Source organism: Bidens hawaiensis, unplaced genomic scaffold, assembly GCF_021521415.1.
Source record: "Bidens hawaiensis isolate Kalapana, Puna unplaced genomic scaffold, B.hawaiensis_p1.1 tig00007737_1, whole genome shotgun sequence".
In the NCBI taxonomy this organism is placed as follows: domain Eukaryota; kingdom Viridiplantae; phylum Streptophyta; class Magnoliopsida; order Asterales; family Asteraceae; genus Bidens; species Bidens hawaiensis.
Window position 1 is genome coordinate 769,197 of NW_027491536.1, and position 12,353 is coordinate 781,549.

The window sequence follows — 12,353 nt, forward strand, 5'->3', positions numbered from 1 at the left end:
CAAAAGTCACTCAATATGTATATATAATGAATTTATTAAAAAAGTTATTGTTAATGTGGTGATAGGGGTGGCAACCTTGACCCAAACCACTCCAAATGGGTCAATTTGAGTTGTTTTAAAATTCAAATGGGTTGATTTGGGTCATGGGTTTTAATTAAATGGTCAAAATGGGTCACTTGAAATTCCACATTCTTATTTTTGGGTCAAAATGGGTTGACAAATTTAACTACATGGGTCGATGTGGGTTAGTGTCTTAAGGAAAAGTGACATGTTTGGGTTGAAACAGGTTTTAGATTGGAACGATATCGGTTTAGGTTTCGGCTCGGATCAGCTTTCGTGCCGACACGAGTTTTAGCACTGGACGGGTTGGGTTTCGGTTTCTTTCGAGTTTTCGCACTAGACGGGTCGATTAAGGTTTTTGATTCGTTTTCGTCGACATTTCGGTTTCAGTTAATTTGTCAGGTTTTTTTTTTTTTTTTATGAACGAGGATAACGGCGAAAATATTTTAACTTTTTTACTTTTTTCGTTATTCGTTTATATTTTGAGTTATGATTTATTATTTGTTTTTTTTTGAATTTTTTTTTAGGGATTTTGATCTTAATAGAAACCATCAAAAAATATTCAAAAAAAATCATAACTCAAAAAATAAAACAAAAACAAAAAATGTAAAAAAACTAAAACGTTTCGTCCGTTGTCCTCGTTCAAAAAAATCGACAAATTAACCGAAACTGAAAAGTCGACAACAACGAAACAAAAACATGCTGAAACAAGCTGTTAAGTGATGAAAGGAACTGAAAAGTCGCTAAAGCAAGTTGTTAAGTGATGAAAGGAACTGAAAAGTCGCTAAAGCAAGCTGTTAAGTGCTTAAACGAACTGAAAAAATCGCTTAAACGAGCTATTAGATGCTAAAACGAACTGAAAAATCGCTTAAACGTGCTGTTACGTGCTGAAACGAACTGAAAAATTGCTTGAACGAGCTGTTACGCGCTGAAACGAACTGAAAAATCGCTTGAACGAGCTGTTACGCGCTAAAACGAACTGAAAAATCGCTTAAACGAGCTGTTACGTGCTGAAACGAACTGAAAATTCGCTTAAACGAACTGTTACGTGCTGAAACGAAATGAAAAACCCGTTTTGACCGTTCCAACCTTGACCCGTTCTAACCCGAACCTGTTGACCCTAGCCCGTTCCGACCCGAACCAAAACAACCCTTTTTTAAGTGACCCGTTTCGACCCTAACGCGTTCCGACCCATGACCCGTTTCAACCTAACCCAACCCATTTGCCACCTCTATGTGGTGATATAGTTTTTGTAATCATGTTTAACATAATACATATTTATAAATAAGATAAAGTTTAGACAAAAAGTGTTTCTGGTCGACCCAACACATCTCGCATACACAAAAGTCAAAACTGCAGAAGTGTAACCCACTTTGACCCGTCACATAACCACCCGACCGGCCCATTTTGCCACCTCTAGAATGAACAATGCTATAACGTCTAGGGTTGTAAACGAACAGAGCAAATACGAACGGGGTGTGTTCATGTTCGTTCATATAGCTATAACGAATGAACGATAGAACACGAACATTTAAGCTAACAAGGTTTTCTTGTTCATGCCCGTTCGTTAAGAAAATGAGCATGTTCGTCTTCGTTTAAAGGCAACCGAGCTAACAGAACATACATGAATGAACATAAACTAAAATAACCAAGCTAACATCAATTAAAGGCAAACCAGACATCAATCTATTGGGCCTAAAAAATTAATAAAACTTGACTAAAATTGTTATAGGTGATATCTTTAATTCATAAACTAGACCAGAAATATAACGGGCCTAAAAAAACAAGCGAATATACATATACGAACGTAAATGAACAGACTAAACATGTGCTCATAGTTCATGTTCATTCAGTTAGTAAATAAACGAAATTCCACCCACACGTTCGGTTCCTTTACAAGCCTAATAACGCCTAAGTGGAAAATGCCCAACTCTTATACAACAAGTTGAAAAATGAGATGCGTGTCTACCCTCGAATATTAACATTTTGTCAAGATAAGAACAACAATAATCACCCGATTAATCAGCATACATGAGGGTAATCAAGATCATAATTTAAGATCATAATCAATTTTCATGGTAAGATTAATCATTAATCTATCATTTTAACTCGGGGTGTGCAAGAAACGAAAAAACCGAAAAATCCAAACCGAAACAAAAACCGACGATTTGGTTTGGTTTTATGTTTTTGTAAAAACCGAACTAACGGTTCGGTTTTGGTTTTGCATATAATAAAAACCGAACCGAATTTCTAAATTTTGTTTTTTTTAATATTTTATATGTAGTAATTTATAAGAATTTAATAAACATGTAACTCAAATATTTTTGGTCAAATATATAATAATTTCTAAATTATTTATACCTAAATTCATTATTTTTTGCCAACTTTCTTTTCAGCTTAAAATTTTCAAGCTCAATGGCAAAAACCGAAACCGAACTGAAACCAAAACCAAACGGTTTCAAAAACTTCAAAAACAGAAGTTTTGGTTTTCGGTTTGTTTTTAGCCGAAAACCACACCGAACCGCACCACGCACACCCCTAATTTTAACAACCAAATCATTCATATGTGACCAAATAAGATGCCCTAAAAACAAAAGTTAGGTTAAAAGTTGCTAGAACCACCATTGACAAATGCTCACACAAGAAATCTAACAAATTGGTGCTTATAATTCTTATTAAAGCATCGATTTATTTAATATTGTTACAAACCAAACAGAAAAACTCAACCCAAAATACTAGTATGATGGACTCATTTGGCTTATAAACCCCGCATCAGTTGCCCATACAACCGATATGGGACAAGTCTCGTACCTTGCAACGGTTTCAGACAGTACCGAATATGATAAACAAAAATGAGTTGGATAAAAGTACCAAATTTAATCTTGAATCAAGGGCATTCAATAAACTGGGACAATATCAAGAAACCAAGCAAATAATCATTTGATATCAACTGCAAAAAATTGATTGAAACCCAAAACCCACAAAATTAAAACCCTAGTGCCCACTCTTTAAAACCATCTTTAAAACACATACCAACGGTTATATAATGGGCCAAAGTTTATAAAGTAAACTTTATAAAGGGTGCCCATTAATGCCTGAAATTCTGGTTGGAAAGCATCAAGATTCAATTTTTATCTAGTTTTAAAGAAAACCCTAATGGCAAAAAAAAAAAAAAAAAAAAAAAACTTACTCAAAAAGATTGAATCTTTAAACTGAATCAAGAAAGCCCATCAAGAAAACTTGAAGAATCGTGGGGTTTTGAATAATAATAAAAATAATAATAATATGTGAAATAACAAGAAGGGCTCACTTGTGTTGGAAAGTGATGGAGCTAAGGAGGCAAAGGACCCTCTTGTTTTGGTTTTTTTAAATTTTGGAATGAATTTTATGTTTAGTTTATTATGGCATGTGGAATTGTGGATATCAATGTTTAATAGTTTTCAATACAAATTTCCTCATGTACAGGTAACTAAAGTATAGAATATTAGAATTTGTATTAAATGAAGAGTATTATACAACTTGTATACATCAATCTTTTGTTGAGTCGGGTTTTTATTGGAATCAGTCTCTTTAATTCTACGGGATAGATTGTAGAGGTAAGAATTTCTATATCATACTTCCTTAGAATATACCGTGATTTTACAATCGATGTGATTTACTGAGTACGATAATATGATGTATACAGTATACGTCAATCTTTGGTTGTGTATTTACCTTGGTTCGTGTTTCAACCTATATCTCATCAAACAGATGTTTATGCTATATGTGGAACTTTATACAGAGGTAAAATTGTATTCGTTTTTAATGTAATTATCTCTGTTTTTTTTTCATGACGTAGATCTTTATATAACATGTAAATCTATTGTAACGTATCAAATTGTATTCGTTTTAAATGCACTTCCCATCCTATGGTTTGTATTTGTTATATTTTAATCATTTATATCTACTGATGGCCTCTTTTTCTACTACTATTCATAAAATATCGTGAGTCATATGTTAATATTATTAATTTTATTTTGTTTTGAACGGCGATGACAATTTAGGCTACAACTATTACTAATGTTGATTTTACCAGCGAGGTTTGTCTTGAACAACTGTAAATACTATGGGGTGTAGCTAAGATACAATGTCATTGAAAAAGTAATGTTAGATTTTTATATGAATCTTGTTCAATGTGTCTAATGTGGGGGTGTATATAAACAATTAATGAACTCTGGGCCGAAGAATGTATAGTGGCCCGGGTCGTCATCCTGTGTTTTCGTCCAAATTTCGTCACTGAGTTCACTAACTGTTTTTTACATATATTTTATTTCATACCCGTTTGCATGTTGTACGGAGATCGGTTTGCCTTGAAATTTTGGGTTTCTTTAACTTGTTTCAACTATAATAACATACAAATGTTTATGTTTTCTATGGAGTTATTTCAATGTGTTCCATCTAAAGATGTACATGTAACTACAAAACTATGTTGTTAAGAGACTTTTTACTAGAGATAGAAGAGCAATAAGAGAAATAAAAGTTTAGAGACGAGTGAGAAATAAAAATAAGTAATTATCATACGACATATGAACTTCTAATTTATATTACAAATCGTAATGTGAACAGTGTATGCTAGTTTTTTAGGCTTTTTTACAAATAGATATCGTTAAATGAATCTACATAACTCAAAGTATCAAAAACCAGTCCAAACAAATGTATTTTCCACCACCCTAGATTGACATATTTTACGCTAGCGTAAATGCATCTAGGGACCAATGTATTTTACGGTGGGCATTACAAAAATGATTTCCCTAACTTTTTGTAACATAGATCATCGATCTCGTCCTTCTCGAACCTTCTTCTAATCATCATAATCACATGAAATTAAACACATAGTTCTAATCACACCCTCAACATGATTACTACACCCAGCCATTGCAATTGAATTCTTATTTGACCCGTCTTACAATGTAATGTGCCCTTTGATGTTGAAGATGTAATGCTAACTTGAAGTGTCAAAACTGTAAAGCTGTGATGCATTGACTGACTTCTGAACAACGATTATAGTGGATCATAATACCTTGTACCAAAGGTCATTCTGACTTGCTTCTATCCAGGACCGTCTCCGACAATTGTAAAAAAAAATTAGACTGAAGGCGAAAATTTTTGGTTAGGTTTAACCAGTTAAATTTTTAAATGAACTTACTTGGTTATGATTTGGGTTGTACAAAAATAATCTTGTATAGTCGTGTCGTGGTCCGTTGAACAATTTGCCCTCCTTAAGGGTTGCCCTGCTTCTATCGAACATCAAATCTCGGTAGTTTAGGAAGATTTCTATACAAATATAACCCTTATCACATGCTTCAACGATTTAGGGATGAGCACGGTACCGTACCGTTACCGAAAATACCGATCCAGAAAATCACTAATTCTTGGTACTGGTACCGGTACTGAAATATTCGGTTCGGTACCGGTACGGTCGGGAAATACCGGTACCGTACCGATCCCGAAACTTAAAACTTTGGTACCGATTCCAGTACCAATCGGTACCGAATTTGCTCATCCCTATTCAATATCGCTTTTAAAGTATATATTTTAAAAAAAAAAGTCCTCATAATAATCACATTTTAGAACAAATATACCAACTTTTATGCTTAATCAATTAATGTTTACATTTCAAACTTAAAAATTTATGTTAAAACTTAAAAGGAGCAAAAACAGGTTAATTTAATGAAGGTTTATGAGTTTATCATAGTGAACGTGCAACATCTTGGTCCTTATAACTTATATCAAATATGTCCAAAGCTCAGTCATGTGTTTTAACGTATCATCCAAGTTACATAGGATGTGGATATTAAAATGTACCAAAAAGGCAAAAAAAAAAATTGATGAGGGTATTATCACCACACATTCATTCCTAAACAATTCTATAAATCACCCATTCATCTCGTATTACACACTTGTTGAACCCGAGAACCCCTAAAAATTATGGGGTCCGTGACGAGTAAAAAAGAAATGGGCTCTAAAATTAGAAAATAAATTAAAATGTAACTTTATACGTAATTTTTTAAAAATATTCATTTTGCAAACATTTACTTTAATATAAATTTATATATAATTTTTTAAAAATTATGGGCCATCGGGTACAGTGGCCCTGGCTGATCACCCACATCTCCCCTCATTTGGGGAGGCTCTGTTCACACGAAAGAAGATGTCGTGGTGATCATACTACACGGATGTCATCATAGGGTTAGTAACGAAATGACGTGCACATAATACCAGGGTTAGCTCAGAGGGTAGTCAGGTCTCAGCCATCGCTAGGGCTGCAAACGAGCCGAGCTGCTCGCGAGCTACTCGGGATCAGCTCGTTAAAAAGCTCGAACGAGCCGAGCTTAATCGAGCCCGAGCCCGAGCTCAAGCCTAAAAGTAAGCTCGTTTAATAAACGAGCCCGAGCCCGAGCTTTACCTATCGAGCTCGAGCCGGCTCGCGAGCCTTAACGAGCCTGCCATTTATATAAAGTTTTTAAATTATATATTTAATAATTATTAATTAATATATATATATTGTTAATATGTATTTTTATAAAAAATAAATAAAAATAACTAAATAATATATATATATATATTATTTTATACAGAAAATTATAATAGAAAATAATATATAAAAATAATTATATTATTTAAAAAATAACAAATAAATGGTAAACGAGCCGAGCCCGAGCCGAGCTCGAGCTTGAAAATCTACTCACGAGCCGAGCTCGAGCTTTGGAAATAGAGCTCGAAACGAGCCGAGCTCGAGCTCGAGCTCTGTGTGAGTTAAACGAGCCGAGCTTGAGCCTGGTCGAGCTCGGGCTCGGCTCGGCTCGTTTGCACCCCTAGCCATCGCTATTGAGAGGGGCCCGGAATTCTAAATATATTTTATCTGTACATATACGTTTTACATTTAGAGATGACTAATGAACAGATGAGCTCATTATGTATAGAGCCCATTTTTAGGCCCTATTAGTAATCAAGTTCGTAGAAATTTATATATATAATGGCTTTATTTTATTGATCGTCTGGGTCGTCCGAAATTTCAAAGACAACCGTGATGATATCCTCATTCCTCATATAATATAATATAATATAGATCTCATAACGAATCAAGGTGTACATGATAATATATCTATATTATTCAAGAATGTTATACAACTAAAAGATAATTAATAAGTGCCTATGAATATCTTATAAAGGCTATAATCACCAAACTCAATGATTCAAACTTCTATAATAAGCAATAATCTAAGGAGAATTCACAAAATGTGTTTTCAATGCAGAGAGATTCTATTTTGTTTTTAAAAATAAAAATTTCATATATGTCTCTTATAAATATGTTTTTGATGACATGTTTGGATTCAACGCGTCTTTCAAGACATGTTTGGTCACCAAACTCGTCTTCACGACCTGTTGTGAAAGACTCATTGAGGTCAAATATGTCGTGAAAGACGTGCTGAGACCAAACATGTCGTTAAAGACATGTTTATAAGGGACATTTCTGAAACCATTTTTTATGGAGACAAAAATGGAATATCTCCGTTGATCGGACATTTTGAAAATTTTCGCCTTAAATCAAACATAATAACTTTTGTAATAAACTGTTAGATAAAACATAATAATAAATTGATCAATTGTCTTTAATTGAACTGTTAAAATTTAGGAATACTGGATTTTATTAATCTCTATTGAATGACATTGACCGATAATAATCACTATTCATTTTATCGCCACTGGCGGTCCCAAATTCAAAAAAGTTGCCCCCCCAATGGTCCCCCCGTTAAAAAAGACTTAACGACGTTATACTTTTTTTCCGAATTTCAAACTAACTTTTTAGGGTTATTAATCGGAAGGAAGATGCGAGTCGAATGATATAAAACTTAGCTCCAAACAATGATCCAAACGACTTGATTTTGGTTAATTGTAAGTTCAAACACCCGAATTAAAGCATTGTTTCATCATTTTGAAGCACTGTTTCGAACTAAGTTTTACATCAATCGACTCGTATCCTCCTAACGATAAAAAGCCCTAAAACATTGGTTTGAAAATAAGAAAAAACTATAACGCCGTTAAGTCATATTTAACAGAGGACCATTGAGGCCAACTTTTTTTGAATTTGGGACCGCTAGTTGCGATAAAATGAATATGGATTATTATCGGCCAATACCATCAATAGGGATTATTAAAATCCAATATTCCTAAAATTTAACCGAGTATTAAGGTAGTTTAAAAACCAAAAGCTGTCAAAAAAATGTTCATTGTTCAAGTTTCAATTCTCTTGGAAAGTTTATTTTCTTTAAAGTTTGGCTTGACTTAAATAAGCTAAATGTACATTCCACCAGGCAAATCTACGCTTATCTCTCAATTGATTATAAATTTTGTAAACAATTCCACCACCACCAATTACGCAGTTATACTCAAAACTTGATTCTTTTTCTTTTTCTCATATTTATCATTTTCTTATTGACAATTTTAGAAAATAAATACATATTCAAATGATAAAAATACAAGAAACAAAGTTTGAGCTCTTAACCTTCTTGGTATTTTTATTTAATGTAAACAAAAAGCGGATTAATTAATGCTATAGATATCAGGGCGCTCGGAGTCGATTGAGATATCAGGACAAGATGGAAAACGAATTGGTACCGAAAAAAGACACTGCCCCATCACCTTCAGTACCTTATGTTATATGTGGTGAACTCGTACCGACTATCTTGGTTCTCACTTGACCGTGGAGATTAATAAGAAAACTAAACAAACATGTGGCGATCATAACCTTAATGTATGGTGCACCGTTATTTTGCTCAAAATCCGTATATAGTGACGAGATTTTTAATATAAGATATCACATGTATACATAACTATTCGTCAAAATATTTGTTAATTTTGAGATGAGTTTTTGAAAAATTTCAAACAAGATATGATGCTAGATGGAGAAAAGGTAACACGGCATTGCACAAGTGCACATCCACAGTGAGTCAACTAGTATATTGGCATCCTCGGGACGTAAATGAATATTTTCATGATGATGTTTAGAAACTATCGTTATATATTATACACATATTTTTTTTTCAAAAGTATTAGGCGATCTCATTCTCTAAGGGTGAATTCACCCCTGATAAGATATGTGTTAATGTTCGTTCTTTTAATTAAATTAATAAAAAAATTAATCAAGTTCGTTTATTTATTAAATAAACAAAAATAAATAAACATGTCACGTCTAGTAGCCTCCACGGCCTTGTCATTATTATACGGAGATAACGAAGTTTTAGAGTCACATATGTTAGTCTGATAATCCCTCCAAGAGTCCATGCCATGTCATTATTATACTACACGAAGATAGCTAAGTTTCCAACTTTTTCTGAATAAAAAAGTAACACTTAATTTATGAATTAATTGTATATTAATATATTAAAATACCTCACTTTTTGTAACATTTACAAAGGAGTAAACTGCGGAGTTCGTCACTTTGATTTATCTAAATCTGCGACTTTAGTTCAGTAATTTCTAATTTGTGATTTATGTTCATGTGGTTTCATTTCACTTGCAATTAAACCCGATCATACTAACTTCATTAAGTCTGGTCGTTAAACTTGTCAGCATGCCCCTCACGTAAGGGGCAATTTTGTCCATTTCCTCTCCAAATAAACCCTCGTATTAATTCGCAAGCACCCTCACGTGAGGGGTTGGGGTGTATTTGGGGGGGAAAAGGCAAAATTGCCCCCTCACGCGAAGGGCACGTTAATGAGTTTAACGACCAGACTTAACAGGGTTAGTGGAGTCGGGTTTAATTGCAAGTGAAATGAAACTACAAAAACGAAAATCGCAAATTTGAAACTATTAGACTAATCCGCATATTTGGACAAACCACAGGAACGAAAACCGCAATTCACTTTTTGCAAAGTGATCGATCGCACTTGCTCACTAATTATACATATGAAGTTTTTTAAATCTGCATTCATAAAAGATGGCCAACAGCATCCACTAACCATGTAGTCATTGTTATCGTTGTTGAAAATCAAGTCTAAGAATACGAACACAAAATTTGATCTTAACCAAGTTTGACTCATCCTTTTTATTATAAAATTGTCAAACTAAAAACCGGTGATGAAGCTTGAACGAGTTCGTCGGGAAAAGGGGGGCTCAAAACGTATTTAAAAAATCATAAACTAGGGGGCTGAGCTTAAAATTTTTACAAAACAGGTAAATTTACACTACATGTAAAATTTTCGAGCGGAAAAATGGTCAAATCTACATTACACGCAAAAAGACATAGGGTGCCCCTGGCTATAAGGAAGCTTCGCCCCAACTAATTAGATGCCTCTAACATCTATATATTCTAACATCTATATATATTAAATGGTTTCCTAAACATACTATAACTCAAACTCATGATATATAGTAATCCAAACAAGATAAACTTACAAAACATTCAAATAAAATAAATAGATAATTATAAAATTTCAAACAATAGTTAGACTATTTCAAAATACCCCTTTTTAACTTATTTGATAACCCGTTTCAAGATTAACTCGTGATAGTAGTTAGGGTGCTTGTTGTGGAGCTTCTTAAACTTGTTAGTTAAAGCTTCATGTCAATGCTACATAAGCAGTGAAGCTTTATCTAACACACCCCCTTTAATACCACGTTGTGGTTAACTGACAATAAAGCCTCATCATTTCCTTGGTAAAGTCTATTACCATGTTAAATAACATACGGGCCTTAACACTCTGACATGATGTGCCTAACGTTATCCTCATGCAACATCACTTTTGCCGCCAGTTGCAGATTCAGGAATGTTAGTCGGTGGGTGCTAAAATTGGTCAACCTATAACGGGTCATGTTGAAATGGGTCAACTAAAACGGGTCAAACTAAAATGGATCAGGTAAAAAATTACATTAAAAAACTCTCGAATATAAATGTAAGCAACAAATTTCATAAAAAGTAATAAATAAAATATAAATTACAGTTGACGTAAGCCTTTATAGAATTATGATATTTCAAAGCTCTTAGTATACCAATAAAAAACTTGAGTCCAAAGTTAAATAGTGTAGAACTATTAAAAAGAAATTATATTCTCAATATCTCATATATGGTTTAATTTTCAAAATGATCCAATTAAACTAAAAAAGTTATTACTATAAAGGCTTAATATTAATAACTATTAGACAATTTTAATAGAGGCTTAATTGTTATTTTGTGAAAAACAAAATTAAACTTATGCTTGATAATTTGGGCTCAGAAAGTTAAGTTTGGGACACTAGAAAAAACATGGATGAGACACCTAGGGTCATTAAACCTAATATATTGAAAGTTTATTAAAAAAATACGAACTTGAGGTGATACTTGCACCCCCTTGACTCAACACTGAATCTGCTCATGTTTGCCGCCCCCACAAACACCTCATTAGATTACCATACTTTTTGCCAAATGGTCATTTTTGGCTCGGTTTTTGTGTGTGGGTTTGGTAATAATATGATTAATTTGGTAGGTTTTAGGTTATTGAGTCACACTTTTGTATTTGGTTTCAATTAAAATAATGTGTTTCATTCAAGTTTGTTATGGTTTGATTTCAATCAGTTAAAATATGCTATTTGGTGGATGTTTTTTCCATTCTAAGATATTTTTATAATTGTTTTTGTGTATATAATAAAGGTAGGTAGTTGGATGAGTGACTTACCTGCCTATTTTTTCTAATTGTTTCACAAAAAGACGAATGCATAAGATTACTACAAGTGGCTTTTGATGCCAACAAGTTTAGTCACTTTTTCTAAAAAAAAAAAAGTTTTTGTTCATAAATATTGACAATAAGTTTGAAAAGTGAGTTGCGGCGGCTGCTCAAACTTGATTCGTGAAGAAAGTTTAACGTTTCTAATGGTTATATCTTTGGAAACCCGGAATGATTCAAATCATCTCTTTGTAGTTGTTTTACACCGGCGTGTTCTGATAGGTTACAGTGATAACTCGGTCTGTTCGTTACGATACCGTAAAAAAAAATATTTGTGACGAAAGTTTAAAGTTTTGTGACCAAAGTATAAAAGGCAAAAAGTTTTGAAATGGGTTTTTATAAGTTTGATGATCAAAGTGTAAAAAACAAAAAGTTTAGTGGCTAAAGTATAAAAGTCAAAAGTAAGTTTAGTGGTTAAAATATAAAAGTTGATAGAAACTCCGACCTAATTTACCTATGAAAAGCTTGCTTAAGGTGAACTACGCAACGCAAAACTTCAAGTATTGTGTTTGTTTTATTTTTGTTTTTACATAAGACTTATGTTACATGAAA